This window comes from Hypanus sabinus, chromosome 5 (genome assembly GCF_030144855.1).
Source record: "Hypanus sabinus isolate sHypSab1 chromosome 5, sHypSab1.hap1, whole genome shotgun sequence".
NCBI classification, from domain to species: domain Eukaryota; kingdom Metazoa; phylum Chordata; class Chondrichthyes; order Myliobatiformes; family Dasyatidae; genus Hypanus; species Hypanus sabinus.
Genome location: NC_082710.1, coordinates 48648965 through 48661310, shown reverse-complemented (window position 1 = coordinate 48661310; position 12346 = coordinate 48648965). Strand labels below are relative to the sequence as shown.

Genomic DNA, 12346 nt, shown 5'->3' with positions numbered 1-12346 from the left:
TCTCTGACTCTGCTTAAATTCTTTTAATATTTTTGTATCATGGCACCCACTTTCTCTTAATCGAGTTCACATTCTGTAATCAATCGATTTTGAAAAGGAAATACCGTATGAGAATGCTGCTTTAACCACTGAAAACGCAAACATTTTGAGAGATTTTTGAACGTCATGCAGTCAGTCTTTTTTGTAAAACTTGGAAAATCCAAAACTGCTGTAAAATGTAGTTAAGGGTGGAGCTGAGAAACAGTGGGAAGAATTGACAAAAGAGCATTATGAAACTATTTTTGAAAATCCCAAGTGGACTATATTGGATGTTGTTATAAGGATATTTAGAATTAACTTGAGATATTGAACATTGAATATCCACTGCCTCATTATGAAATGAACCATTTCCTTGCGCTTTGGAACTTTTATAATGCTTTCTTTAAAATCTTCACTTGGAAGTAGCAGAGTCTAGTAGCATTAACACTGAAAGTTAACTACAATTTGCCACAGTTCCGAAAGGAAGTAAGTAAGGGCCATCGATTGTTGTGATTCTTTGTTAATCTAATAAAATAGTTTATAATTAAGAAATACATAAATTAGCGGAGTAGCGAATGTGCTGGGATACTCTTCCCAAAGTGGTGAGGTATGTTACAAACTTTCGATGATTGATAGATTTTAGGCGGAGTTTGCTGCTGAAGGAAGAGTATGGTCTGATATTTAAAGTTAATTTTCAATCTCAAATGCATATTTGAAATGTGTTTCAGAAGTGCCCACATTGTATGTATACTTCACCTTATTTAAAGGTATTGGGTGCTTAAGAAGAGCTAATCTACCTCAAAAATTGCTGGCCAACTTTATTAATGTGCGATAGAGGGCATACTGACATATAGAATGACTGTGCTACTTTAGCTGCGGCAGGACAGATCACAAAGCACTCCAATGGGTGATTAGGATAGCTCAGCACATCGCTGGGACTCAGCTACCAGACTCGAAACAGTCTACATTCTCAATTCCTACATTATTAAAGACACTGTCTGTTCAGTCTCCTGCCATCTGGTAGGGGTACAGAAACACCTTAGCCAAGACAGAATGAAAAACAGCTTCTTCCTGAGTGCTGTTGTGCCGCTGCATGTAAATATGGGAACTTTTTTGTTTACTTATTTTAATTAAGCCATACCCTGTGCATTGAAATACCTGTTTTGCATGGACTTGGAGTAGCACTGCAATCTTGTTGTCTTGAGCAATGACAATAAACTTCTAATCAATTTTCTTGTTCCCCAAATAACTTCTTATTTGAACAATGAAATGGAAATGACTCATCTGGACTGAATTTCAAACGATCAGTTTTTGAAAACCCAGAACTTGTTTTTAACTATGGCACATTTCAGACCTAAGCTTGATCCAGTTTTCACTCTATGTCCACATTCTTCAGTAAGATTAACCAACGGTTAACATGCCTCATTTCCACAGTAACACACCTAACTTCCAAACTCCAAACTGGGGTCTCAGAGATATACTGCCTTGGAAAAGTAGTCAGCTCCCCTACCCCCAACTGTTTACAGATTTTCCTGATCCATTTTCTACATTTAAAATATATTGAAGTAGGAGTTTTTGAGCTAATCTACAAAAGATTGTGCATTATGTCAAATTCAAAGAAAAATTCCAGAACCTGTCAACAAGTTACTTAAAATTACAACCCAAAGGTACGATGCTGAAAGTGAATTTATCCCCTATGTAATTACTGTGCTAACTTTCCTCAAGTACAATATGCAGTATTACCTGTGTTACTGTACCTACTCACCCAATTTGGTGATGTAGAAGATTAGAGGATCACATGTTTCCAATGAACTCATAAGAATAAGTACCCTGTCTCCGTAAGGTCCAAATGTATGGAAACCAAAATGAAAGCGAAAGAGCATTCAAGACAAATCAGGGAAATTGTAAAGGTGAAGCACCAATCTGGTGAAGGGCTCTGAAAATGCCTCAAAGCATTTATCGTGGAGGTAACATCATGCGATGGGGATGCCTTTCAGCAGCAGGGATTGGGAATCTGATAATGATTGAAGGGAAGATGAAAGCTGCTAAATACAGAGAGATACTGGATTAAAAAAAATAACTGTGTGCCTTTGCCAGAAAGCTTAAACTGGAGAGGAAGTTGGTCTTTCAGCAGGACGACCAAAAGCACACTGCCAGAACAACCGTGGAGTGGCTCCAAGTGAAGGAAATTGATGTCCTTGAGAGGCCCAGTCAGAGTCCTGACCTTAACGCCATCGAACATCTGTGGCAAGACCTCAAGATTGCCGTCCACTGCTGCTCCTTGAAGAGCCTGGCACAGTTTGAGCAAATTTGCAAGGAAGAATGAGCAAATCTTCATGTTGACAAAGTTAATAGAGACTTATCCAAAAAGATTACTGGCTGTAATAGCTGAGAGAGATGGTTTAACTAATTACTGAGCAAAGTGGGTGGGGGGGGGATAGTTTTCAACTGCTGACATTTCAGTCTTTGACTTTTTAGTTTTTCAGGCTTTACAATATTTCCTGTTTTTTTGGGCTGTACTGTGAAAAAAGGAATGTGATTCAGAAATAAAATTCTAGTTAAATTGATCAAAATCGCTGGTTAGAACCATAGAACATTACAGCACAGAAACAGGCCTTTTGGCCCTTCGTGGCTGTGCCAAACCAAGTAATACTTATTTATGTGAATGAAGGGTTGGCGGCTGAATACTTTTTCAAGGCACTGTACAAGACAACAATCATAAGCTGCTTTTTCTCTGTAATTAAACAGCCCTCTTTGTGGCCCTATATTTTATTGTCTTAAACCAATCATTGATGGGAAGTTAGCAAATTTTAATAATGCTGTGTCAGGTAATCCTCTTAAAAAGTAATTATTTGGATTCATTCTACGTTGGGATTAATCTTAAATATATTTGTGATGCAAAAGGAGATGAAGTAATTCAAAGTAAATTCATTATTGAAGTACTTGTATGTCACCATATACAGCCCTGAGATTCATTTTCTTGAGGCATACTCAGTAAATCAAAGAACCATAATAGAATCAGTGAAAGACTGCTCCCAGCAGGGTGGACAAATAACCAATACACAAAAGACAATGAACTATGCAAATACAATAAATATAATGAATAAGTGATAGATATCAGGACCATGAAATGAAGAGTCCTTGAAAGTGAAAGTCCTAGATTGTGGGAATAGTTCAGCGATGGGGCAGATGAGGTTGAAGAGGTTCAAGAGCCTGATGTGGGTGAATGAGGTGGTGATAGACCAGAACTGTGTAGCTAGGTGACTGTAAGGGGAGGAAAAGGGAATATGTGGCGAGTGCCGAGTACCACTGTGACCATTCTTATACCGGTTTGGATACTGTTTGGGCAGGGGAGGGAATGACCCACCAGGAGTTATCTGCAGCGGCTGAGTCTCTGACACTGAATCTCGCTCTGTGACTCTGAGGGAAGGGGAGTGCTGTAGTGATGGGGGGGGGGGGGGACTCCATAGTTTGAGGAGCAGACAGGAGATTCGGTGGCCACAAAAGAGACACTCAGATGGTATGTTGCCTCCCAGGTGTCAGGGTCAGGGATGTCTCAGGTCGGCTCCACAACATTCTAAAGGGGGAGGGTGAACAGCTGGAAGTCTTGGTACATATTGGTACCAATGCCTTAAAGTTCAGAGTAAAGTTTATTATCAGAGTACATCTATACCACCACATAGAACCCTGAGGCTCTTTCTTGCAGGCATACTTAGCAAATCTATAGAACAGTAACTATGAACAAGACTTAAAGAACAACAAACTGCAAATGCAAATATAAATAAATAATGAGTATGATGTAACAATTTAGAGTCCTTAAAGTGAATCAATGAAAAACCACACACAACAAAGACGGACAGACATCCAATGTGGGAAAGATAACAGTGTGTGCAAATACAAAAAGGGAGGGGAAAAAACAAATTAATAATAAATACACAATAAATATCAAGAACATGTAGCAGCCTTGAAAGCAAGTCTGTAAGGTTGTGGAATCAGTTCATCATTACGGTGAATGGAGTGAGGGACCCCTTGAACTTTAAGTTGTCAGTCCTGCCCCTCCTGCATCCGTCTCACTAATGCCTGTAACATCTAATTCCATGTGCTGACCAGACCTTCTCTGCTTTATCTACCACACTCCTTGCATTGGAGTAGTATGCAAATCCCACCATTATTCCAACTATGTTTAACTTTTCAATCTTGTGTTTTTCTATCAGCTTAACAACATTTTGTTCTGTAATCACTATACTATCTGCCTTGGCACTCTGTTTTCCATTCACCTGTAACTCCAGTTTAACAGCCACCCCACTCCCAGAGCAGCACTGGCAACCCTTCCCCCAAGGGTGTTGGTCCCCCCTCCAGTTCAGGTGAAAACCATCCACTCTGTATTGGTCCCATCTTGCCTAGAAGAGAGCCGCATGATCCAAAAATCAGAAGCCATCCTTCCTGCATCATCTCCTTGGTGTTGGACTGTATTATCTCCCTATTTCTGGCCTCACCAGCACACACGCAAACAATGTACAGTCCTTCAGCACACTGTATTTTCTTAAGCATGTGCCTGTTAATGATATTTACCACACAGTTATTTAATTCTTGAGTTTATGGGCTTGTAGTTTGTCAAATTAGCAGGTATTGTGCAACTGAATAAGGTTCCCACTTTTGGGGGGGATGGTCAGGGAATCAAAACAGATGGTAGTAATCCTGAAATTCTTAGAGCAGTTGTGATGGATTATTATTTTAAAACATTTAATAAGTGGACTAGTCTTGTGCTTTCATGTCATAAAGCAGATTTATTTCAGGCATCAAGTAGTGGCGCGATTGATTTAATTAGCATCTGCCATACATATATCACACTTATGAGCTGCAGGTGCTGTGTGTAATAAGCGAGATGCTTTCCAAGTCTTGACAGCTTTGGGGGCTTGGATCATTGTTTCATCCTGAATGAATAAATTAAAATGAAGATGAATTTGTAAAATCCCTTTGTAAGATGCATTTTTCTAATCAGGTTTCATATGCTTCATTTACTGACCTTTTGGATTGCCACTGCTGCCGCGAGGAAATGCAAAGTGATATGTTTGTGACTTTGTCATGTTTTACTTGCATTATAGCCATGACATTCCCACCACATGCAGGTGCAATTTGTATTTGATGCAGTGAAGGTACTTGAGTTGAACTGTTGTGTTTCAAACCGGGGGAAACTGGATTTAAAGCCAATGTAATTTTCCAGTGGGATTGAAAATGAAAGCCTGCAATTTTGCTTCAACAGTGCAAAACTGGATGTGTTGAATATATTTCTTAAAATGGCCCTAAAAAGAAAGCAATATAGAGTCAAGCAACTCGTTCAAGAATGATTTGGTTAATCATCTTGTATTTATGAGGAGAGTTGAGATCATAAATGGTTGTAAATTGGGAATGGTTGTAGATTGTGCTGATAAGATTCCAAGGACAGCCATGTTTGTAACTACATATCTGCAGGTTTTGCAGCTGGAGCTGTGTACCCACTTTGAATGTTCTCAGTGGAATAGACTCCATGCTTTCTGTGGAAGTAATAGGATCTCTTCTTCCTTTCTTGCATCTGTTGTGGAGCCATGCTGCATGGAAGCTGGTCTTTGGCCTACTGAGTCCGCACGATCAGGCACCTACTTATGTTAGTGTTAACCAGATTCCTTTTTATTCTATTCACTTCCCTCCCCTCAACTTCCCACCCCCACATCATCCCTAAATTCTACACATTAGGAGCTATTTTCAGTAGCCAACTAGCCTACAAACCCAGTAATCTTTGGGATATGGGAGGAAACCAAAGCATGTGGGCAAATCCCATGTGGTCTTGTGAAGAATTTGCAAACTCTACACAAACAGTGGGGGAGTTAGGATCAGGTCCAGATCGTGGACCTGTGGATCAGGGCGAGCTCATTCAGATTCAGGGTGCTACTATTTAGATGGATTTGTATCAACGTTGCAGAATAAGAGACTTGTTGCAGGCATTTCCTCCAATTAGCTTCTGAGAAGTTGTATTATTGTACTTGCATCGTCAGTTCCTTATCCCTGCCTTTTGCTCAAGCGTATCAGCAAATGTAGATTCATTCACTTTGCATGAAGTTTTGCAAATCAGATCTCTTCTAAACATTCGATCCTGTCATCTCACCGTCTCCTTAATCCGTCGCCTCTTGATGTCTGCAAAGCAATTGGATGCAAATGTAGCTTCTTGAATTCAGTTTGCTGCCCCAGATACATCATCTTTTTAAATTTTGTTTGAAAATCCATCGTTCCCATTCAATTAATTAATATTTGAGCACACTGGTAACAAAATAATCACATACACATTATCAAGAGTCAGTACAAGTTTGTGAACATCAGATTTGTAGCAGGTAATCCAAAGGCATTGGAATGATCAGATCTAGTGGTGAAATCTCTTAGATTTCTGGTGTAGAAGAAAATGGTAGATTGATTCTTTAAAATGGTCTCTGGTGGAAAAAGGATAACTTTTCCAATGCTTTGCTGACCAAGGCTAGAACAAAAATCAGCATCGGCTTTGTTAATATGATCTTGACCTGGCCTGGGTCTTCATTCTCAGCAAGCTGCTTTGTGCATGGCTGGGGTGGGTGAAGACATTGCTGCAACTTGGTGAATTGAAAATTAAATCCAGGGTAAAAGCAACACTTGAAGAAAACATCTGGTCAGAGTACTGGAGGGCAAAAACTTTAGAGTTAGTGAATGCATTGGAGAAGAATAATGGTTTTCTGGTTAGAGAAATTAGATACAAATAACATTCCTTGTTCATTAAAATCTTGTGATATTGCAAATAACAAGCTTAATTAGAAATATTTGTTCTGAAATTATCTAAGGTATTGAAATCAGGAGGAACGCACTTTCTTCCCATGCTATTCACATTCTATAGGAAAGGAGTCACAATTTGTTCAGTCTTTCCTACTAGGTGCCTAGATATTATTATAAAATTTGCAATAAATTCCTAGTCTCACAAATAATTATATATTTTATATCTACTGTAGGCTGCCTAAGACTTTTGCATAGTACTGTATTTGTCAATGTGGAGCGGAGAGCAAATTTGTAAATCCGGCCGGAGCAAAGGATTTTGGGAATAATGAGTGTGGAGCACCGCAGGAGAGCTGTTGGACTGGTGGCAAAGAAGGGCAGCTGGGGCGGGCAGGGTGGGGTGGGGTGGGAGTGGGTGTGGCATTGGTGCAGAATTGCTTTATTCCAAAGAACTGGTTTATTGGTCATTACAGAATGTCTCTTTGGTGCTTTCTCCTCCCTTCCATCTCCCTTCCCCTTTTCCCAACCATAATTCCCCTCTCTCGGCCACCTTCCCACTCTCAGTCCACAATAGAGACCCATGTCAGAATCAGGTTTATCATTACTCACATAGTGATTAATAATTTGTGGCCTAAGGTAGAAGGAGTCAGTTTTAGAAAACCTAGCACATTTATTTTTCAACATTGTCCCCTTCTACATTTACACACTTAGTCCAGCGGTTGTGGAGCACACGGATCTTGGACTTCCAGAAAGTGTCCACAGACTGGTTATTGATAAGTTCGTGGCCTACAATAGAAGGAGATGAGTTATACAGCTCTTGTTACATGCAAATGCAGGACAACTCTTTGAGTGATCATGCAGAAAGTTTGAGTTAATAACTCATCTTCTACTTTGGGCCATGAACTTATCAATCACCCCGATGAGTTATTTTGTCTTGAGTTTTTTGTTTAATTTTGGCGGCAGCAGTAGAGTGCAATGCAAAAAATTACTATAGTACGATGCAACCTCTTAGACACCCTAGCTACATGCACACAGCACCCAAGGCACATCTGTATATCTTCACATCATTTCAATGCCTTTATTTTTTTTCATGCCAAAATTACTCTGATTAGTTTAAAATTTTACCCAGTATTCTTTATAAATTCTTCCCTGCTTTGTGAGGCATAATGCCATCCTGGCAGTAGTGCAGAGAACTGAAACCTGAACCAACTGTGCGTTCAGCCTATCTGTTCAAGTACAGTTATAGCACAAACATTTACTTGACAAGGCACAAAACTCCCTCTGTGTTCCTCCAACAAATAATTGGACCTAGCTAGTCCAACCAGTTGCTGTTACACTAGCTTCCTACTTGAAGTGCTATCAAGCTCCACTTAATAGTTTAGATGCACAATTGGGTTTCACTAGTGCCAATACTCCAGAAGCGATTCAAGCTGTAGTCCAGACATGAGTAAAGGAGCTGTGTTTCAAATGCAGTTTGAGGTTGATTGCTCTTGACTCAAGGTGGCTTGATGTGCAGCCATAAGGAGTCTTGTAAAATTTGTCGCTGGGCTTTAAGAGGACAACTCTCTATTGAGTGAAGTTGTACATAACACCAAGGAGGTTGATTGTGGTTGTTAAAGAGCAACCACTCCAGTTCAATATATTGTAACAGATGCTCTTTGGCCAGTATTCTAAGTCTAACCATCAGTCACTCTGTCAATGACCATACTTCCATCAAAAAGTTGGTGAGGACGTTGATTCACAATTTCCACAGGGTTAAATTCTATTCCAGACTTCTCATATTGAAACATTTATGGCTGCTTGCCATATCACCTGAACGACATGCAGATAGGGACTGATACGCAATCATCAAAATTGCACGTTTCCAACAATGGCCGGCAACAAGAAGAGGAAACTTAGCCTCCTCCCCTTAACATTCGTCAATATTACATTTTTTACCAATATTGGTTGGATTGATGTTAAAAGTACAAAGTTATATACTTTGATAGAAAGTATATGGAAACTGAGTTGTTAGAAGCTAGTAACTTTTGGTGTACAGATGAGTTCAGCGTACAGGTTTACAATTTGGAACAGACGTTACCAAGTCAGGTTTATTGCAAGGGATTTGGCTTACAAAACTAAGGTCTTAATGACTTGGTGAGACCCCACTGGAATATTGATTTCCTTTGTAAAGGACGAATGTAATTTCCACATATCTTAGTTTTGCTGGGCTGAAGTTGAAGATTTTAACATGAGAGATTTAGAAGGTGGTGCTTTGTCCAAAAAGGAGAAAATAAAACTTGTTTGCATTTGGGCATACAAAATTCTAAGCAGTACAGGGCCCCCCCCCCCCCCTCCTTACAAAGGTAGGAGCATTCCAATGAAACCTTTCTTAAGCCGAAATGGTGTAAAGCGAAGAACCATTAATTTATATGGAAAAAATTTTTGTCAAAGCAGAAATCCTCTTTGTAATGCGAAAACAGGTTACTAATCTAAGTCTATTGTAAAAGCAAAGTGGCGTAAAGCGAACATTCATAAAGCGGAGGACACCTGTATTGAGCATTTTGATATGCAGAGGCTGCTTCCTCCAAATGAGAATATCTAGATTAGAGAGAGCACCTCAGGTTAACGAACCATCCATGGAATGATGCAAGGAAAGACTGATTTACATAAAAGGCCGATATTTTCTACTGTAGAGGGCTGTGGATGCTCACTTGCTGAGCATTTTTGAGGTTGGAATAGATTATTGCACACAAAATGAGTATGTGGGAGATGAGCAGGAAATTTGACTGAGCCAATGACTCAGTTGAATAACAGAACAGATCTGAGGAGCTGGGTGGCCTATTTTTCAACCCATCTAACTTTTTTTTACAAACCTACAGCCAAGTATTTAGCTATTCCAATATTTTACTCAGACTTCCCACAGTTTTGAAATTTATTTGTTCAAATTAATTTTGAAAATTCTGTGCACAAAGGATTTATGGTTCTCATCTTGTTCATTTTTTCACTTAAAGAATTTGGGAGATTGGTTAGACATGAGCACCTCTTTCCAAAGCAACATGTAAAAAATGCTGGAGGAACTCAGCAGGTCAGGCAGCATCTCTGGAAATAACTAAACAAGTCGACATTTCAGGCCGTGACCCTTTTTCAGGACTGGAAAGGAAGGGGGAAGAAGCCAGAGTAAGTTGGGGGGAGGGGAAGGAGTACAAGATAAAAAGTGATAGGTGAAGCTCGGTGGGTGGGGGAGAGGTTGATATAAGAAGTTGGGAAGTTATAGGTGGAAATGGTAAAGGGCTGAAGAAGGAGGAATCTGATAGGAGAGGAAAGTGCACTATGGGAGAATGAGAAGGAGGAGAGGCACCAGGGTATGTGATAGGCAGGTGGGGAAAGAGAAGAGATAAAAGGGGAGCCAGAGTTGGTAATCGAAAAAGAGGAAAGTGGGAGAGGGGGAAATTACCGCAAGTTGGAGAAATCAATGTTCAAGCAAATAGGTTGGAGGCTACCCAAACGAAATATGAGGTGTTGAACCTCCAACCTGAGAGTGGCCTCATCATGGCAGTTGAGGAGACCATGGATCAACGTGTAGGAATGGAGATAGGAATAAAAATGCTTGGCCACCAGAAAATCCTGCCTTTTTGCGGATGCAGCGGATGTGCTCAACAAAGTGGTCTCCCGGTCCATGTCAGGTCTCTCTGATGTAAAGAAGGCAGCATCGGTAGTGCCAGATACAGTACACCTCTTTCAAAAGCTGTGTTGGCAGATGTTGTATGGATACTTAACACTTAACCGTCTGTTATATATAAGGAGTAAATTTGACAATTCCACTATTTTACATGTAATTGATACATGCTCATTATATTTGGAATTGCTTGTGTCAAAGATATCTTCTGAATTTACTGGTTATTCCCCCGTGTGCATGGATTGTTTAAAATAATTGGTGCAAATGAGTGAGCTACTCTTAATATTTTGGAATGTGTACCATTTAAGTTTAGGGATTTAATTAACATAAGCTTTTCATCTTTTATCTAAAATTTGTATCTGAGCACAGCTAAATAACACACTGACGTGAAGGAAGTAGTAAGTGAAGAATTTATGCAGTTATATGAACAGCTACGTACAGAAATCCGATTCCAATAGCAATGTTCTAGGTTAAGAATAATGTTGGAGGATTGTTTTGGAGAAACTAAATGGAATTTGTGCATTGAGTTTAATTGGACCAGATATGATTTTAGAGATGGTGGTGAATTGTGGATAAAGTCGTCAGGCCAACAGAATTACCTGAGTGGCTCCTGAGTCAGATGTGCACAGAAGTTTTGTGTGAAACTCAGATGTTTTATGTTTTCAATTTTAAAAGAAACTGGTGATTGTAATAGCCTTGAAATGATGAGGCTGTACTGAGGATTGAGCTCCGGGATTTATAATGGTTAACAGTACATCTGTAAGTCTTCTATTATAATTATGGGATTAAATTTGATAGTTTTGAAAATCAAAATTAAAATAATATCCATAAATAATTTTAAATGGTGATGACTGCAATTAGCAGAGCACTTGACAATAACTTCTGTTGTTTCAAGTGCAAATTAGAATGCAACGATGAAAGCATACTTTTTTTTTAAAAAATGGCATGTCTTGGTTAGCAACCTGAAATGATGATTACACTTAATTTGGAAGACAGGCGTTCAAAAGGAATTATTTTAGGAGCTTAATTTTGATTAATAATAAAAAGTATTTTTAAAGTACAAGTAATAACACCAGTTATTCAGATTTTTAGATGTTTTGAGTTGTTTTGTTTACATTGACATAAGATATCTGAACGTTGTGGTGGCCAAGTTTATCAGCTGTCAACAATACTCATTGAACGTTGCTGTTTTAGTCAGTATAATGTTCTGAGGGTGGGGGATATTGAAAAGCTATAAACAGTGACAAAAGGAAATGCATCGTAATGAGGACATTGGAAGGCTGGGAGCAATGCCTTGTTGAGAGAACAGCAGCAATGCTGGAAGCAATATTTTGAGTAGAGCAAGAAATGTGAACCCTATTGACTGTTAGGTGTAAAAATTCCAGGGGATCAGCAGTTTCTGAGATACTCAAACCACTCCATCTGGCACCAATAATTATTCCACAGTCCAAGTCACTGAGATCACATTTCTTCCCCATTCTGATGTTTGGTCTGAATAACAACTGAACCTCTTGACTATGCCTGCATGTTTTTATCCATTGAGTTGCAGCCACATGATTGGCTGATCAGGTATTTGCATTAACGAGCGGGCTTACCCAATAAAGTGGCTGCTGAGTGCAAAACACTTGACAAACCATCTATGTCAAAAAGTGATTTGTCACCAACGAATAACTTTTGAAATGGAATTTTAGCAGGCATGACTTGAGTTGACAAGCTAATGAATACAGTGTGCCTCTGGTTGGAGAAGAATTAATTAAAGAGAAAATGTGAATAATTGAAAAAATTAACACATGCAAAATGCTGGAGGAACTCAGCAGGCCAGGCAGCATTAATGGAATCGAGTAAACAGTCAATGTTTTGGGCCGAGACCCTTCATCAGGACTGGAAAGGAGGGGGAGA

The 12346-nt window shown here is 39.4% G+C and overlaps 1 protein-coding gene across 11 annotated transcripts in view; it reads left to right on the top strand.

Annotated features, from left to right (window-relative positions):
* Positions 1–12346, top strand: part of ror2 (receptor tyrosine kinase-like orphan receptor 2) — a 280728-nt gene that overhangs the window by 182982 nt on the left and 85400 nt on the right. The window lies entirely within an intron of this gene.